Raw genomic sequence first — 18421 nt, 5'->3', positions numbered from 1 at the left:
AGATTAGCAACCCCACTGCAAGCTGGCTAAATACATGAATAATATTTCTTTCTGGCAGTCATTTAGAGCGGCAGATGGAAGGTCCATATTTCGGACCATTATGTCAATAATACGCGTTGCCAAAGTTATAAATCACTTGTAATTATAAAGTAATTCTCCGCCATATCTCCGTATGGAAATTGTGGGTCGCTTCCGCCGTTTGTTCTTTTTATAATTTTCCTTAAAACAGCGTACACGCGACTGACAGTATAATTTGATGTTTCTTTCACTTCGCAACTTCCGAAAGAGCTATTCCACTTTCACAAAGAAATTGTGAACAGATATGCCACATGTTTCCCCCTCTCTACCCACCGCTCAGTTCAGTTGTAAGAAAGTCACTTCTCGTTTCACTTTTAATGAAAGTGAACCTCGCTGATTGCTTCATTTCTGCCTCAGCCGAAGCATGAACCCTTAGGAAATGGTCGGTAAACAGTTATCCTCTAAATGAAATCTGACGGACTAGTTTCTACAAGTAAATAACCAGTTTTTATTACAAGAAGGATTCTTTTATTTTGCTTGCTTAATCAATAATTGGGATATGCTATTAAATAGGGTTTATACGCAACTTTTGTAATATCTTTGAGGGAATATACACGCTAAACTTATTCTCCGACTCCATGAAAAGAATTTATCCTAATAAGACATGAAGGTGCGCACAGAACTTTTGCTTTACAAAATTGCAAATGTTATGATTTGTAACCTACATGATCGCACTGATCTGTCTTCGTTATTTTCTTCAGTAATAACCCAAGAATTCTTATCTCAATACGGATAGTGGTGGTGGGAGGTGGGGGGAGACTTCAAAGATTAAACAAATGGTACAAATGGAATTACATCTTAAAACGAATCTCCACTCTTTTTTTTTTTTTTATTTTTTACTGGGACCTGGTTGAATGAAACCCTCATTGCTGCTTAATTTATAAAGGTGTTTTTAAAGTCGCCGAACCATTACAACTACATGTATCTCTGGTAATACTTGCGAGAATAACATACAATTTGGTTGACATGTAGGTCAGACGATTAGCGACAGGGGGCAGCACACATCGTGCTCATACCAAATAACTCTTGCACTAATGCCATTCACTTATTGAGTAAGCCACAGTGCAAACCATACTACAAGGATACCTCGTTATGGAGCAATATTTCAAACTTAATTCCATTGTAGAAGTTAAACGGGAGTATAAATATTTCGTGACACAGAAGTTACCAAGTTACGCGGGAATAATCCATACCAAAAAAAAAAAATAATAATAATAATAATAAACAAATAAATAATAGACACCATCACCGAATTAATTGCCGAATTTGCCCAAGGACGTAGTTCTGGGCTTCGCCAAAAACTTGTGTCGCGGGGTTGGTTTAGCACAAAATGGCTAACACTGCCAACATCTCATATAACGCATTGCGACCTTATACAACAGGTCTACCAAATTATATGTTGTTCACTAAGCGTAACCGGGAGCATAGTTGATAGTCTCTGAAGTTTGTTGTCGGCCGTGAGTTTGTGGAACCTGTTTGCTCAGTTTTTACACCCCTTTCTCAGTCGATGTAAATTCAAACGAGTGGTTTCATTACTCACATCGAATCTTTCTCAATATTTATCATCTAGCGTGTTTGGCTTGAATTCGACTCATTGGCGGTCTTTATTTCGTCGTCATTGATGATGGTCGGTCATCCTTCGCGGGGTACGTCATCAAGTAATTCATCACCTTTTCAAAATTGTTTGAACTATTTTTTGGAGGCTTACGTTTGCTCATTGTATCTCCGCCGCATGCTGTGAATATTTACAATCTACTTGTATATCGTTGGTGCTTAGTTTGGCAAGGCCGCCGGAGCCGAGTGGTCAAGCGAAATCTTCACACATTGTCAAAAACGTAGCTCTGAAACAAGTTGCACGAACTTTTTTGGTCACCTGATATTAACGCTAAGATTTATATATATTTATATATATAAAATGAAATTTTAAGTGTCGGATAAGACTGAAATGCTTAGTTGTCCACAAATATTTTCGCTTTCAAATTTTTTTTTTTTTACTAAATATAGTACCAATATAATGGAAGTCAGCCATTATATTAATAATCGTAAAATTTTCTGTAAATTATACTCTGAATACTTTTAAATTAACTTCGTGTTAAAGCTGGGAAATTTAATTAGCTGATTCTACAGTATTGGTTATCACCCTCGACTACACAGGATAATAATCACAAACGTTCTACACCATGGAAAATTCCTTGGTTTAAAATTATATTTCGACAGGAGGAACATTTATTTTATTTTATTTATTTATTTATTATTATTTTTTTTTTGACAGCTTAGGTGAGAGTTGCATGCATTGGCGAAACTTCCATACTGTCGGGTCTGCTACCACCAGGAAACTCGAAGAGTCAAGGACATCGACGGTTCTTATTGTATGGTTGTTAAAGATCGTGGGAAAGCCGTTTGTATAACCTGGAAACTTGGCTTTTTCAGCCAGCAAAGTCAATTTTCAGGCAAAACCGCGATGCACATTCAAAACAAACTTATATAACTGCTTTATTTATTCATTCATTTTTGGGTTGTTTCTATGTAACAATGCTTACAATCGCTGTCGTTCATACAGTATGGAAAAAGGCTTGGGTTTGAATCCTGCCAAGACGGTTTTTTTTTTTTTTGCATTGACCGAGTTTTGGTCTCTGTCGAGGTTTGCATGTTCTACTCAGGTTCCTTCATCCAGGAATAATTTATCCAGAGTGACCGAAAGTGTATTATCCAGCCATAGCCGGAACTGTAAACGTTTGCTCTCTTAAAAACTACGCCTCTCATTCCTTTTAATTTCAGGGAATTTGAATTCAGAAGTCGACCGAATTCTCTGATTCCAACTTCTGGATGATCAAGAAGTAACTGATTTTTATTAGAGGTTTTTTCTTCCATCTAATCCCAATCCAATTCCATAATAGCTGAGCTATTTTATACTATTTGATATTTTGTCGCCTTTTTTTTTTTTTTTTTTTTTTTTGGCCCTGCCAAAAATTCTCTTCTTCTATCCATTCATTTTCAAAATATATATATTTTTTCCTTTCTAGAATAAACGAAAGTGGTTATTTCAGTAATTGTATAATTGATGCTTCTTATATGTACTATATACATAAAAATGGTTATCTAAATATGAAGTTTTGTATTAGTTGATAAATGGATAATTTTTTAATTAGCCATTTCTGAAATTCAGAAGTTGTGGTTGTTTAACACCAGTTTTTATTTTAAACGACCTTGTCTGACTTCTAATAAATAATAATTAATTTTCTGTCACACCAGTTCTGGGTTGTTGTTGTATGGTTTTAGGCGCATCAGGACTTAAACCATATTGCGATATATATATATATATATATATCCATTATTTTAAATTAAACAAAACATAAGCCAGCAGTATGGCAAAAACTGTAGAGCGAAAATTAACATAAAAATAACCCAAATAAACAATCGAACGAAAAGAAAAAATAGATATAAATAGTAGCCCAGAAACCCTAATATAATTTCGATCTTTAAATCCAATTAACAAAAACTATACAAATTTTAGAATAATGCCAATTAATTATTAATTTAGCGGTACCCCCCCGAGAGGTACCAGTTCCGAAAGACGTGAAATATCACCCAAAAAGGGTTAAAGGAACTACCAAACGATAACCAAATCAAAATAAACTAAAATAAAATAGACTGACCATCATGCCCCATATCGACAGAGGACCACGAGGCCAATAATGGTCATGGAATCGCTGCATTTCAATCGTCATACAAAACATCGCAAAGGCGGAAATATCGAAGAACCAAACCACCCTACCATTCTCCGATAGATCAACCAATGCAGAGGATTTGCATGGCGGTGGTCCTTATGCAGCGAAAATAAACTATAGAACAGACAGCACTCTAAAGCAGAGCCACACTACTGACATACTGTAAGCTGAAGCAGCTTATATTGAAGAAAAAAAAGAAAATAGATGGCGGCACTGGCGTTGCTAAATTAGCATATCGACCCATTACTATTGAATTATATTAAATGTTGACGAAAATTAAATTATAATAAAAATTAAAATAATTAAGCATTCATTAGAGGCAGCAAATTGCAATTCCTCCATATGAAGCCGAAATATATACTATCATTGAATTATATTAAATAAAATTAAATTATAATAAATAAATAAATGATTAAGCATTCATTAGAGGCAGCGACATGCAATTCCTCCATATGAAGCTGAAATACATCCATTATTTTAAATTAAACAAAACATAAGCCAGCAGTATGGCAAAAACTGTAGAGCGAAAATTAACATAAAAATAACCCAAATAAACAATCGAACGAAAAGAAAAAATAGATATAAATAGTAGCCCAGAAACCCTAATATAATTTCGATCTTTAAATCCAATTAACAAAAACTATACAAATTTTAGAATAATGCCAATTAATTATTAATTTAGCGGTACCCCCCCGAGAGGTACCAGTTCCGAAAGACGTGAAATATCACCCAAAAAGGGTTAAAGGAACTACCAAACGATAACCAAATCAAAATAAACTAAAATAAAATAGACTGACCATCATGCCCCATATCGACAGAGGACCACGAGGCCAATAATGGTCATGGAATCGCTGCATTTCAATCGTCATACAAAACATCGCAAAGGCGGAAATATCGAAGAACCAAACCACCCTACCATTCTCCGATAGATCAACCAATGCAGAGGATTTGCATGGCGGTGGTCCTTATGCAGCGAAAATAAACTATAGAACAGACAGCACTCTAAAGCAGAGCCACACTACTGACATACTGTAAGCTGAAGCAGCTTATATTGAAGAAAAAAAAAAAAAAAAAGAAAATAGATGGCGGCACTGGCGTTGCTAAATTAGCATATCGACCCATTACTATTGAATTATATTAAATGTTGACGAAAATTAAATTATAATAAAAATTAAAATTATTTATTTATTTATTATATCTTAATCATTATTTATTTATTATAATTTAATTTTATTTAATATAATTCAATGATAGTATATATTTCGGCTTCATATGGAGGAATTGCAATTTGCTGCCTCTAATGAATGCTTAATTATTTTAATTTTTATTATAATTTAATTTTCGTCAACATTTAATATAATTCAATAGTAATGGGTCGATATGCTAATTTAGCAACGCCAGTGCCGCCATCTATTTTCTTTTTTTTCTTCAATATAAGCTGCTTCAGCTTACAGTATGTCAGTAGTGTGGCTCTGCTTTAGTGTGCTGTCTGTTCTATAGTTTATTTTCGCTGCATAAGGACCACCGCCATGCAAATCCTCTGCATTGGTTGATCTATCGGAGAATGGTAGGGTGGTTTGGTTCTTCGATATTTCCGCCTTTGCGATGTTTTGTATGACGATTGAAATGCAGCGATTCCATGACCATTATTGGCCTCGTGGTCCTCTGTCGATATGGGGCATGATGGTCAGTCTATTTTATTTTAGTTTATTTTGATTTGCTTATCGTTTGGTAGTTCCTTTAACCCTTTTTGGGTGATATTTCACGTCTTTCGGAACTGGTACCTCTCGGGGGGGTACCGCTAAATTAATAATTAATTGGCATTATTCTAAAATTTGTATAGTTTTTGTTAATTGGATTTAAAGATCGAAATTATATTAGGGTTTCTGGGCTACTATTTATATCTATTTTTTCTTTTCGTTCGATTGTTTATTTGGGTTATTTTTATGTTAATTTTCGCTCTACAGTTTTTGCCATACTGCTGGCTTATGTTTTGTTTAATTTAAAATAATGGATGTATTTCAGCTTCATATGGAGGAATTGCATGTCGCTGCCTCTAATGAATGCTTAATCATTTATTTATTTATTATAATTTAATTTTATTTAATATAATTCAATGATAGTATATATATATATATATATATATATATATTATGTGTGTAAATTGCCTGTGTTCTGTAGCTGATTTGCTGTTTTCTGGAAGAAAAACCTAAGTTTCCGGGAAAAAATCATACTACCCTCGCCTGAGACCGACTAATTAATGAATCTTTATTGTACGTAAAGATACCACCGCATGCTGCCAGGGGTTTCACACGGATGTAAATATAAAAAATAGTGATATTGAGTAACAGTGATATTGGTCCTCCACGTGCAGCCAAAACAGCTCGTACCCGGCGTGGCATGGACGCTATAAGATTTCTAAATGTGTGGTATCTGATACCAACACGTAACCAGCAGATCCTTTAACTCCTGTAAGGTCCGTGGTTGAGACGCCGCAGATCGGAGTTACTGTTCCAACACAAACCATATATGCTCGATGGGATTGATGTCTGGGGAAATTTGGAGGCCAGTTCAATATCTGGAAGTCTTCCTCATGTTCCACGAACCAGTCTCGAACAATCCGGGTGGTGTGACATGACGCATTATCCTGCTGAAAGACGACACCGCCAGAGGGGAAGACCGTTGCCATGAAAAGGTGTACCTGGTCAGCAATGATGTTTAGGTAGGTGGTAGACGTCAGAGTGCCCGGCACATGGATGGCTGGACCAAGGGTATCTCAGCAGAACATCACCCAAAGCATAACACCGCCACCACCGGCTTGTTTTCATCCCACGGTGCATCCAAGCGCCATCACTTCCCCAGGTAAACGACGCACACGTACCCGGCCGTTCACATGGTGCAACAGGAAATGTGATTCATCGGATCAGACGACCTTCTTCCAATCACTCAAGGTCCAGTTTCGATGCTCGCGTGCCCATTGTAGGCGCTGTCGCCGGTGAACCGTGGTTAGCATGGGCATTCGGAGCGGCCTGCGGCTATGCAGCCCCATTTTCAGCTTGGTTCGATGTACTGTGTTGTGACACATTTCTCCCGTCACCAGCATTCCAAGTGCCGGCTAGTTGCGCCACAGTTCCCCTTCTGTTGCCACGGACCATATGGGAGAGCCTTCGCTCACATCGAGCATTGATGAGCCGTGGTCGTCCAACACCTCGCCGCCGGTTCGTGGGTTTCCCCTCCTCGGACCACTTTCGGTAGGTACTAACCACGGCTGACGTGGTTAGTACCTACCGAAAGTGGGTACTAACCACGGCTGACGGTGAGTAACCCCACCAGCCGTGCCGTTCCGGATACGCTCTGACCCAGTCGTTTGGCCATTACAATTTGGCATTTGTCAAACTCGCTAAGTCCGCTGCCTTTCCCATCTGAAGAACAAGAGTAAGACTGCTGAACGGAGCTCAGTATCAGTTGTTTTTTATACCGTGTCTCGACACGCGCACGCGCCATAGTTCATCTGCAGTTGTTTCAATTTACATAACGACTCGCTGGTCATAATGTTTTGGCTTATAGGAGTATATGTCAAGTACTCCTGGCAACCGAAATAAAAAAAAGTGTCGATCGGACTGCGTAGTGACAGCCAGACAGATTTTAAATCTGCTTAATTTGAAAGTTTAAGGGTACATTTTGAAGATGGGTTAGAAATATTTGTTTGTCGTATCATAGTGTTTATTATTGAGAACAACAGGGCCTCTGCAACACGTGTGACCGATGGTATGTTGAAGAAAGCAGTTGTATATTGAGATAACATTTGCTACAGTTCAGTGGCATTGGAATTGTCCATTAAATTCATCATTGATTGGCAGGAGTTTCTAAACCTCCAGACTGAGATTAAACCCTGCAACGTTGTTTGCTTGTCTGAAAATTCAGATAACGTTGATACTTTCAGCTGTTTTGGATCTGGTTGATGATTTGAGTTCTGCAAGCCCTGCTAGTGAAAAATTTGTGGCTGTCCAATCCTCTGGTTCATTAGTTTAAGTGTTGAGTTTTGGGAATAGACTACCCATTTGTTGGAGTCCGTTCAATGTCAGTGAAATGAGTGCATCGTTTCAAATTTTTAAATTATTTGTGGACAGTATTCCAGTTCTTGGTGTCGTTAAAAATAAAGAAATATACGAAGCAATAAATGTTTTTTACTATCAGTTATTTCATTGTGAAAACCGATCAGACATTGTTATGAAAGAAGAAAGAATTTTTATGTAGTGATCCTTGGTTGGGTATTTACAAGTGCACAAGGAAGCTTGACTTATGTATGACAAATTTCCCAAGTAAAAACTGAGTTCAGATCTTTTCTTTCTGGTGAAGCTTTGGAAATGTTCCTAGCAGCCAAGTCTAGATAGACATTTTGGCCATTGTTATGGATAAAACTTTGACTTCAACGTTTCTGAAAAGAGCAAAGTCTGAAACAGCGTCTTTCTTGAAGCAATTAAACTCAGTTGTCTAACACAAATCCACAGACGGAAAATTCCTAGTTAAACTAATGTTTGAAAGCTTACTATACTGGTAAATAATCCTATGCGTATAATTTTATGTAAAATGTGTACGTTGATGGTGAAATTTAATTTCTAGTGCGGTGTGGACTTTACAAAAATATCCTATTTATTGCAACCATCTCCGTTTTGCAAAAAAAAAATCTCCTATTTTGGCCCAAAAATCTCCCCTTTTCCTCCTGTTTATAAATGCGTGATCTCCAGCTGTTTGAAATTCAAAGTTAGCACCTACTACGATTTTTATTTGATGCTCCATATATGTGGGGAAGTCGCATAATAACGCCACCGTTTTAATAGATTTGATTTTTAAATTTTATAAATTCGCTCTAAACTATAATGTCGTTACTACCTTTTTTGTAACTGACTGTCTAGAAATACTGTACATTAAATATTTCATTTAATATTTTATTTTTCATGCTCATGTAGGCACTACCATAGGAGTAAGGTTTATAGCTCGAAGTTTAAGATATAAGCTCGAAGGCTTTTTAAAGGCTGTCTGTTTATAATATTTTATGGAAGGTTGCACAAAAAAAAATTGCCATATTAGGGCTACCCGAGAATGCTCTCATCTGCCCATGTATAATGTCTATAAATTGTGTTCTTCGGTCGATTTGCCTGTATTTTCGAAAGAAAAACCCGAGTTTTCCGGAGAGGAAATCGTGCTGTCCACTCCTGAGACCGACTAACTCAGCCACGGAGTGAAAAAGGCTAAAAAAATTCCTCGGTCATTCCTGGAATTCGAATCTCGACTTTCTACCCGGTGTGGAGAGGACAGTGTTTGTTTATTTATTTACAGACCTCTCACACACAGGCACGAAGACTGTAGATAATGGTGAGAATGCTAATAATTGCACAGAATCAATACAAATCTAGAATTAAAATACATACAAAATTTTGATTAACAAAACAGAGTAAAGAGCGAATTCCTATACATTGACGGATTAAGTGTAAAATTAATGTTGTGATTATTCCATACCTGAAGAAAATGGATCACAGGACTTCCAAGTAATTGTTGAGTATGAGGGGCAGTCAGTGAGAGGTCTGTAAAAAAATAAACACCGTTTATTTCAAGCGTGGTATAGTGAAAAGTATCTATTCAAGAAGAGATGGAGAATCGATAGTAGAGTTTATGATATTATAGTCAAAAAGAGATCCATGGAGTTGTCGTCTGGAGTGAAGAGGAACGATTCTGAAGCGACCATAAAGAGCTCCATAGTTTCGACAGTGAAAGGCAGCGCGATTTCGAAAGCATAAGAATTTAATGAATTTAATTTGAATTTTCTCTAGTCTGTAAGAAAGATATTCCTGTTGTGGGTACCAATAATCAAAAATGGGAAGTATAAGCTGCTTGTAGAGAAGAATTATAACTTTTTCGCTCTTGAAAATCGAAGAAGAACGCTTAATTAATCCAAGAAGTTTGTAAGTTTGAGATTATTACATCATCAACATGGGAACAGGCATGAAGGTCAGATCGAAATAGGACACCTAAATAGGACATCCTTGAATGTATCAGTACTTGCAATTAGAGTTTCCATTATAATAATCAGTAAAGACGGAGGGTTTAACTGCACGATTCGAGCGAAAGCTACATAATTTACGTGTTTATGGGTTTAGAAACAAGTTATTTTTATTGAGCCAGAGTTGAGAGGAAATCAAGACAGAACTGGAGTTCATCGCTGTCAGTTGAAGAACAAATAACTTTATAAAGTTTAATATCATCTTATTTAGTTGCTACTCAACATTAACGGACTGAAATAAGGCTGACAGATCATTAGTATAAACAATAAAGAAGAGCGGACCCAAAGGTGAGCCTTGAGGAACACCTTGCGAAACAGTAAACGGAGTTGATCAGGTACCATCAATTATTACAGACAGTTTACGATTTCTAAGCAGTGAATCAAATAAACAGAGTCGTAGACCATAAGATTTTAAAAGTTTGAACAGCAGAAGATCAATGTGGGCAGAGTCGAATGCATGTGAAATATCAAGGAAAAGCGAATCAATTTGATTTCCTTTGTCCAAATTAGTTTGGAGGAAATAGAGAACAAGGCCAGATTTGAAACAGTTTTCCTGGGAATAAAAGCATAATCATGGTTATCGATAAAAAGGTGAAGGTAGAAACTAAGATATTTACAAAGTATAAGTTCAAAAAATTTCGCAATTGTATTCAATATAGTAATAGGTCGGTCATAGCTTTCTCACCATGTTTTTTATATATCGGGATGATATAGGCCTCTTTAATTAATCTTTATTGTACGCAAGGACACTATATAGTGCACCCATCACGGCATGCTGCCAGGGGTTTCAAATGGTTAGTAATATAATACAATAAAATAACAATATAAATAATAATGATGAAAAAGAACAAAATTAATAAATAAAATAAAATCCATGAACAGATATGAGAACAAGTTCTCCAAACATATAGACTACACGATTCGTGGTTCACAGAATACAATGGAAAGATCGAGTTGTTTCAGAGTTCACAGATCTATGTTTACACTTCAGATTCGTCATCCAACTGGGTAGGGAGAAAATCACTTGCTTTCATGAGAATTCTTCTCCTGTACTGCTTGTCACAAGCAAAATGGTACAGATCAACATGCAGCGATTGTATCATCGTTAACATTTCTGTCGGAAGGAGTCTTTCAGACATGTGTAGTCTCCCATGGGTCGAGCACAACTCTGGCTTTGCTCTACAGCGCAGAAGCAAGCACTCTCCAGCGGATCACGTCCCAGATGTTGAGTGCAGAGATCTTTCCCGTGAGTATCTTCACAGTGAAAGTGTAGCGTCTCTGTTCCATCTTCACTGGCAATCGCCGTAGTTCGCTGCTGTGGAGGTAACTTAGACTTCCATTTAAGTAACCAAAACTCGGCTGCATAAAGTTGCCTTAGCGAAGTTTCGGTCGCAGAACTCCAAATTTCTGCTCCGTAGAGGATGCGTTGGAAGATGACGTTCTGGATGTACCTTTTGGTAGTGCCTGGGTTTCTGACATACAGAAGGTGCTGCTTCGCCATCCAGGGATTTCGGCTCATTTGAAGGCACAGATGTTCAAGTTGGTAGTTGAAGCTAACTTTGCGTCGAAGATCACCTCGAGGTCAAGATGTTTTGCTACACTCTTGATGACTTTCCATTCATGCGTAGGCTGAATTGACTGTCGGATTGGGCTTCAGTGAAATGGACCATGCAAGCGGACTTGTCTAGATTAATCTTCAGACCAAAGAATTTGAGGTAGTTTCCTAGTTGTGTAAGGCTGTTGTTAATTGCATATTATATATCTTGCACGTTATCTGCGGTTAACATCTTTAAATTGTTGGTGCTATTGTTTACTAGAGGGGCAATGATGACTGTAAACAGGCCTGAGAAAACACCCCAATGCAGTACACGTGTATTGATCTTTGAAAATTCCGGTTTCCACAGCTTAATAGACCTGTTGGTCAGTAGCGACGTCAGGTGTTTTAAGAGTGCCGAAATGCTAACACTGTCGAAAGCCGTTTCCCAAGTCCAGATAGGTTACCACTACTTCAGATCTTTCTTCGAATGCAGTGATATTATAGTTGGTTGTCATTTGTAGGTTACTGATCGTTGATCTGTCAGGCAGTGCGTAATGTATCTGAGAAGGTTTTTGAGGTAGAATATGAATAGTTAATGTTTTGTTTTCTCTAGCAGTTTGAGGACTCATAGATCGGCGTTAAGTCCTTCCCTGTAGTCGGGGTATTGACTTTTGGCAACGGAGAACTTAAGGCCGATCTATCAGTCCTCAAACTGCTAGAGAAAACAAAACAAAACATTGAGAGGTATTAGAACCTATAGTAATTAGTACCGTGCTTGTGTTGGAGGTTGAGAAGACGAAAGAAGATATCTGTTGATATTAGACTTGAACTTCTGTCGACTGTAATTTTCAGGAAATACGTACGAATCAAGGTTGTTCCAGAAAACGGCAGTTGAATCAATAAACGAGAAAGATGAAAAGTTGGTTCTGTGAGTTTGAAGTTCGACAGTAAATGGCTGGTGGCGGCACGTGTTCGGACTGTTTTGAAAGAGAGAGCGGGAATAATAGAAGCCAATTCAGAAGAACAGTGCCCATGGAAGTATCTGTAGAAAAGGCATGCAACAGAAAAAGTACGTCTATGAGACATCGAATGGAGAGACTCTGTTAGAAAGGAGTCATTAATTAACCTAACTGCCCTCTTCTGAATGGAATCTAGAAGCCTGAGAGAGGTTTTGGGGGCACCGCCCCAGATATGAGAACAATATTCCATGGTAGGGGGAATTTGTGATTTGTACAGAGTGAACAGCTATTTGGAAGAAAAGTAACTGAGAGCGAAAGAGAAAACCAAGTTTTTTTAGATGCAGAGGAAGCAATATTTGTAATGTGCTTGTGCCAAGAGAGAGAGATTAGAAGTTAGGGTAATCCCTAAAAGAGATATATAATTTTGCCTAGAAATCGGAGTGTCACCAAAGATAAGCAAAGGAGCAGAACAATCCTTTTTGCGAGATATAAGAGAAGACTGAGTTTTAGAAGTATTGAAATCAACTAAGTTGTCTTTGCCCCACTGGAGATCGGCATTTAAGGATTTGGAAGCTGATATTCGAGAAGTTGAAGCTTATTGAGCAGGGCAAGGTTTCACAAAGTGGAAAGTGGAATGTAATGTGCTATCATCGACAAAGCTATGGATAGGATTTCCAGTCAATGGAAGAAGATCATTAATATACAAGAGGAAAAGAGTGGGGGGAAAGAACTGAACCTTGAGGGACACCAGCATTAGTGGAGAAGTTAGAAGACAGAGAGCCATCTACCATCACTCTCCGTGAGCGATCAGAGAGAAATCTGGATAACCAAGTACAGAAAACATTTGGCAAACCATAATATGGAAGCTTGTTTAGAAGACCCTTATGCCGAAAACTATGGAAAGCCTTTGAGATCTCAAGAACAACTGCTTGTGTTTCACCGAACTTTTCCATTGAATTTGTCCATAAATGGGTAACATAAGCCAGAATATCACCAGTGGATCGACACTGACGGAATCCATACTGGCGATCATTGATCAGACGGAAGGTGTCTATGTAGTTTGAGTTGGCGGTTAATTGATTTCTCCATTACTTTAGAAAGAGTAGAAGTAATTGCAATGGGACGATAATTGGATGAGAGGGATTTGTTACCCTTTTTAGGAACTGGCTGGATATGACCAAATTTACAAGCAGAAGGAAAAACACCTTTGTAATAAGAAAGTGAAAAAAGGCGGCAAAGAACAGGAGTAAGTTTAGGAGCACAGGTTTTGAGAACAGGTGCAGAAATACCAACAGGACCTGGAGCTTTCTTACCATCAAGATTCGTCAAAATCCTTCTGACATCCTTTTGACGGAAGACCATAGGAGGCATTGAATGGAGTGTGTTGGGAATGGTGGAAGGTGTTTTACCAAGATCATAAATACATGAGTTGGAAGGAAAATGGAATGCTAGCATGTCAGCTTTATCCTTGGCTGAAGTGATAACAGAACCATCTGATTCTGATAGAGGTAGGAGCAGAGATGGGCAAAAGTTGCGGCCAATAGTTTTGTCAAGAGACCAGAATTCTCGGTTACGATTAGGGCAAGAAGCCAGTTTTCTACTCTTAGCCTGTTCAAAATCTAGTTTGGACTGATTAATAACTGCTTTACAATTGTTGCGAGCTTTGGTGTAGGCAGAAAATGAAACTGAAGAATTGCAAACAAGCCAATTACGATATGCAACGTTCTTTTCTTGAACAGCCTTAGCACAATTATTGGAAACCCAAGGTTTAGATAAATGAACGTTTTAAAGTGGAGAGTGGAATAAAGGATTCCATTACTACAAGAATAATTTCACTGACACGATCTGAGCAAACGTTGACATCAGAAGTTTTGAAACAGTAATCCGACCAAGAAAAAGAAGAAAAGAATTTTCGCAGTTCATCCCATTTTGCATTCTTGTAATGGCAAACAACACGAGGTTGGGAATAGCCATGAGATAAAGGCTCCATTGGAGAAGAGACAATCATCAAGTTGTGATCTGAGGTGCCTAAAGGACCACTCACTTCAACCGTGTACTTAGAAGGATTGTTTGTGAGAAAAAGATCAAGCGGGTTGGCTCTATGTTGGGTTAGGATTGTCCAGTATTATTGTAGGCAAATGAAGAATCTGTGAAAAATCATTAGTGATTGCAAAAGCCTCAGCATCTAGACCAGCTGGGTCGGTGTGACTAGAAAACGGAAGCCAGCTGGAGTTGTGAACATTAAAATCACCAAGGAAAATTACCTCACTGTTAGGAAAGTTGGACTGGAGAAAGTCAAGTTGCAAAGAGAGGAAGTCAAAGAGTTCCAAATGATTAGTGGAGTTGAGAGAACGGTAGAGACAACAGATGAATTTGACACAATGAGGTAGAGAGATTTTAAGCCAGAGAAGAGAGGAGATTCCAAATCTCTGACAGGTAATATCGGAACGGACATATGCACAAGTACCACCTTTTGGCGCATTATAGCCAAAGCTGCTAATGCGCCAATAAAATCTAAATCCAAGTACCACCTTTGAGGCAAAAGGAATCATACAGCAAATAATTTGGGCAACTGAGATGAGCAGTAGTTGAATTAACCGATAACTGAGAATCTAGTTATCGGTTAATAAACCAAAACTACCACCTATGTGACATAGGTGGTAGTTTTGGTTTCATCATAAACTTGGTGTGTACTTTCCCGTCAATATTGAATTCAGATGCTGGCAGCTGAAGAAGGATCACTATGGGTACATGATACTACGAAGGGTAACAATCATGAAGAAAACAGTAATTGAATAGATTTTTTAAGAATTGAACTAAAGATTAACTATTTTTCTTGAAGGAAAGAGCAAGAAGGGTATCAGGAACAGCCGAGAAACAGACGACTGTACATCATCAGCAGTGAGAACTAGCATATCAAAACATTCATTAGTATTATATTCAAACGGATAACACGGAACAGAACGTTTCTGTTCAGAACAAAGTTTCGAAAAATGGGTAGCAAAAAGATTACCGAAGCCAAGAGGACAGTTGATTGAGATATTTGAATCATTAGTTAACATGTGGAAAATTACAATCACTCAGCCTGTGGCAAGGATTTCATGGTTCTTTTGCTCGTAAACTCTTTAAGGCTATATGAAAAACCTATCATGATGATATACAATTTACCGTCATGCAACTACCGAATGCTCTGTGATGCCAATTCTAAATAACTAACCAAGCAACTAACCTTCAACTTCTCTGAAATGGCCTACTAGATTTGTAATTTCCTAGAAAGCGACTCGATTCCATTCGCCTGATATTGAAGAGACGTTCCCACCTTGATGGGTTGAACTTTTGTGAGCTGCTTTCAGGTTGTGGCCGAGTTAATTAGTTAGTCAGCCAGTTTTAGGCATTGGTTTCATGGCTTTTTCCTATGGAAATCTGGTTTCTCCATACAGTATATTTACACCCTGCCACAGATTACACAACTGAATTTCGGAGGTTACACAATGGGCCGACTTGTGGCCGGAGTAGAAAATATGCTGATAAGTTCTCGGCCAATAATAGAAAGAAACAAGATAATCCAATTATATATATTCTTCGTTCAACATATTCTCCTTTCGATTACATACACTCGTTTTACAACAATATTCCAGCGTTTGTAAACCTCTCGAGCAGAAAGACTGCTCCCCAAACATATCCATTCTTGTGTTGCTCATATACTGTCACCATTTGATACAATTTAATACCCTTTAAATATTATTATTAGTAGTGGCAAATGATGCAAGAAAGCAAGGTTATAGCTAGTACATCATCAACCAAAAAAAAAAAAAAAAAAAAGAAAAAAATCCATTTCATCCCCTCCAGTAGTTTGGCTAATTTTTATTTAAATTTATTCAAACTATCCACTTCCACAACTACGGATAGAAGCTTGTTCCACCAACCGCTGGCTGAAGGAAAACTTCCGCACATCTATTCTGCAACCAACCTTCCTCGGTTTGAATTTTGAATTTATGCACCTTCGTGTGCATATTCTATCAATCAGCTATAGAAAAAATAAGTCACGAATTTAAATCTTCTGCAAAAATGAGACTAATGAATTTAAATTTAATCAAGGTTGAACGCTTATACTGGATGATTCATAATTCGCACAACTCGAATATCAGTAATTAATATGCGTTAATTCTTTTACTATCAGATTATGTAATTAAAACAACTATGATAGTAATTTTAATAATAAAAGTTGTACACATCCGCCATCTTTTCATCATATTCGATGATTCCGATCTTTGAATCAAGAATAAACAGATTAAACATTTTCTGGGGGAGGGGGCAAGGAATAACCCCAAAAACGGGGCATTGAAATTTCAAGGAACGCGAAGTGTAGTTGTCTGTAAGAGGAAACCGGAGCACCCGAGAAAAACCTCGCTCCACGGCCCGAGATTGACTAACTCAGCACAGAATGGAAGAAGGCAGGAAAGCTTCCTGAATATCTTCTGCTGGATTCGAACCGAGGCCCTTCCACTCGGCGAACAAGCACGCTACAACTGTGCTACCATGGACCGCACGCGCAAGTCAAGTTATATGCTTTACAGTTCCCCGTAATAGCGGGATCGTTATAGGAATTGTGCCGACCGGACTAGCCGGGTGGGTAAAGTGCCTGCCTGGCAACCCAAAGGTCGCGGGTTCGAATCCCGCCTCGGGCTTGGATCAAAGTACTGCAAAAACCTTGGGAGGTGCATTATGGCCACAGAAGCCGATGCGCCAACAACTACCCCCCCCCCAAAAAAAAATAGGAATTGTACATCTTTCACTGCTACAAGCAATATGAAATTGCAAAACTCAAATATCATTAATAAAAATTTACTTTTCATTTATTTAAAAGTTACATTCACCCATAGACAGCAGTCAACCATAACGTAGCAATACAATATCTATATTGGGTAATAAAAAGATACAAAGATAAAGCAAAGGCGAAGACAGATTATGTTCGAAATAAATGTTCAATATACATTCAGCGTCTGTCCAAGATGAGTGCGGGGATGCTGTAGGTTGACTGGAACAGGAGAAGGAGCACAGATCATCCTCTAGTACAGAAGCAACGTAGGACGATGGTGAAATGAAGGTCTAAAATTGCAAGATTGCGTAGGTACTGCAAAATGTTTGTTCTGTAGGCCTTGTCTAAGCAAATTGCCCCAGCGGGTTTGTTTAAGTCGCTGAGAAGTCCTATCGTGTGTGCTGCGAACATATGACTGAGCGAGCTAATTTTGTTGAGGGCAGGTCAAATCACAGATGTTTTTCGGTTACTTATTCTTCTGTTTTTCTTTGGCAGAATGATCGATATCAATGTTGGAAGTGTCCAGTTTACCTAAAATGAGCTTAGAAAGGTAATTACGAGTGTTGCGAGTTGTAATGATCTGCTTCCAAGGGTTCATTACATGCAGCGAATGTAGTATACCCATAGAGTTAAAGGGATGGCCTGAAGTTCTATTGAGGGATCTAAGAAGCCAATACTCAATCCTCTAGAATTTCCGCAGGTAGGTTGGAGGGGCAGAGGACCAGATTTCCGATGCGTAGAGAGCCACCGGTACTACACAAGATCGGATATATTTAGTTGTCGGCTTGCTATTGCCGTAACACACCAGTTCCTGTCGAGCTGACATTGTGAGAGTTGACAAGTGTAATTTGATGTGCATTGGGTTTTTCTTCTCCTTTTTGTAAACGTCATCTGGGCAGATTTTTCGGGATTAAGTTCAAGACCAATCAATGTATTGAAGAAAGGTGCTTCTCTCAGATTTTTGTGGCAGCTCTTTGGTTAGAGAGTGGTTGCTCCGGCTGATCAGAATGAATGAAAAGCTTCAGATCGTCGGCGTATGATGTTATGTTTTGGAAATTTGCTAGCTGAGGTTCCAAAGCTTCTACGAACGGCGCTGCTGACAAAACGCCATCCTGTGGAATCCCTCTGAAGATAGTAAAGGATTGAGACCATTGTGCAGGAAAGACAATCTTTCCTGCAAAGACCATTTGCAGGAAAGACGATCCTTAAGGATCGTCTTTCCTGCAAATTTTTTTTAAT

Source organism: Mastigoproctus giganteus, chromosome 8 (assembly GCF_048544385.1).
Source record: "Mastigoproctus giganteus isolate SK-2022 chromosome 8, ASM4854438v1, whole genome shotgun sequence".
NCBI classification, from domain to species: Eukaryota; Metazoa; Arthropoda; class Arachnida; order Uropygi; family Thelyphonidae; genus Mastigoproctus; species Mastigoproctus giganteus.
Note: the sequence above shows the minus strand (reverse complement) of the source record.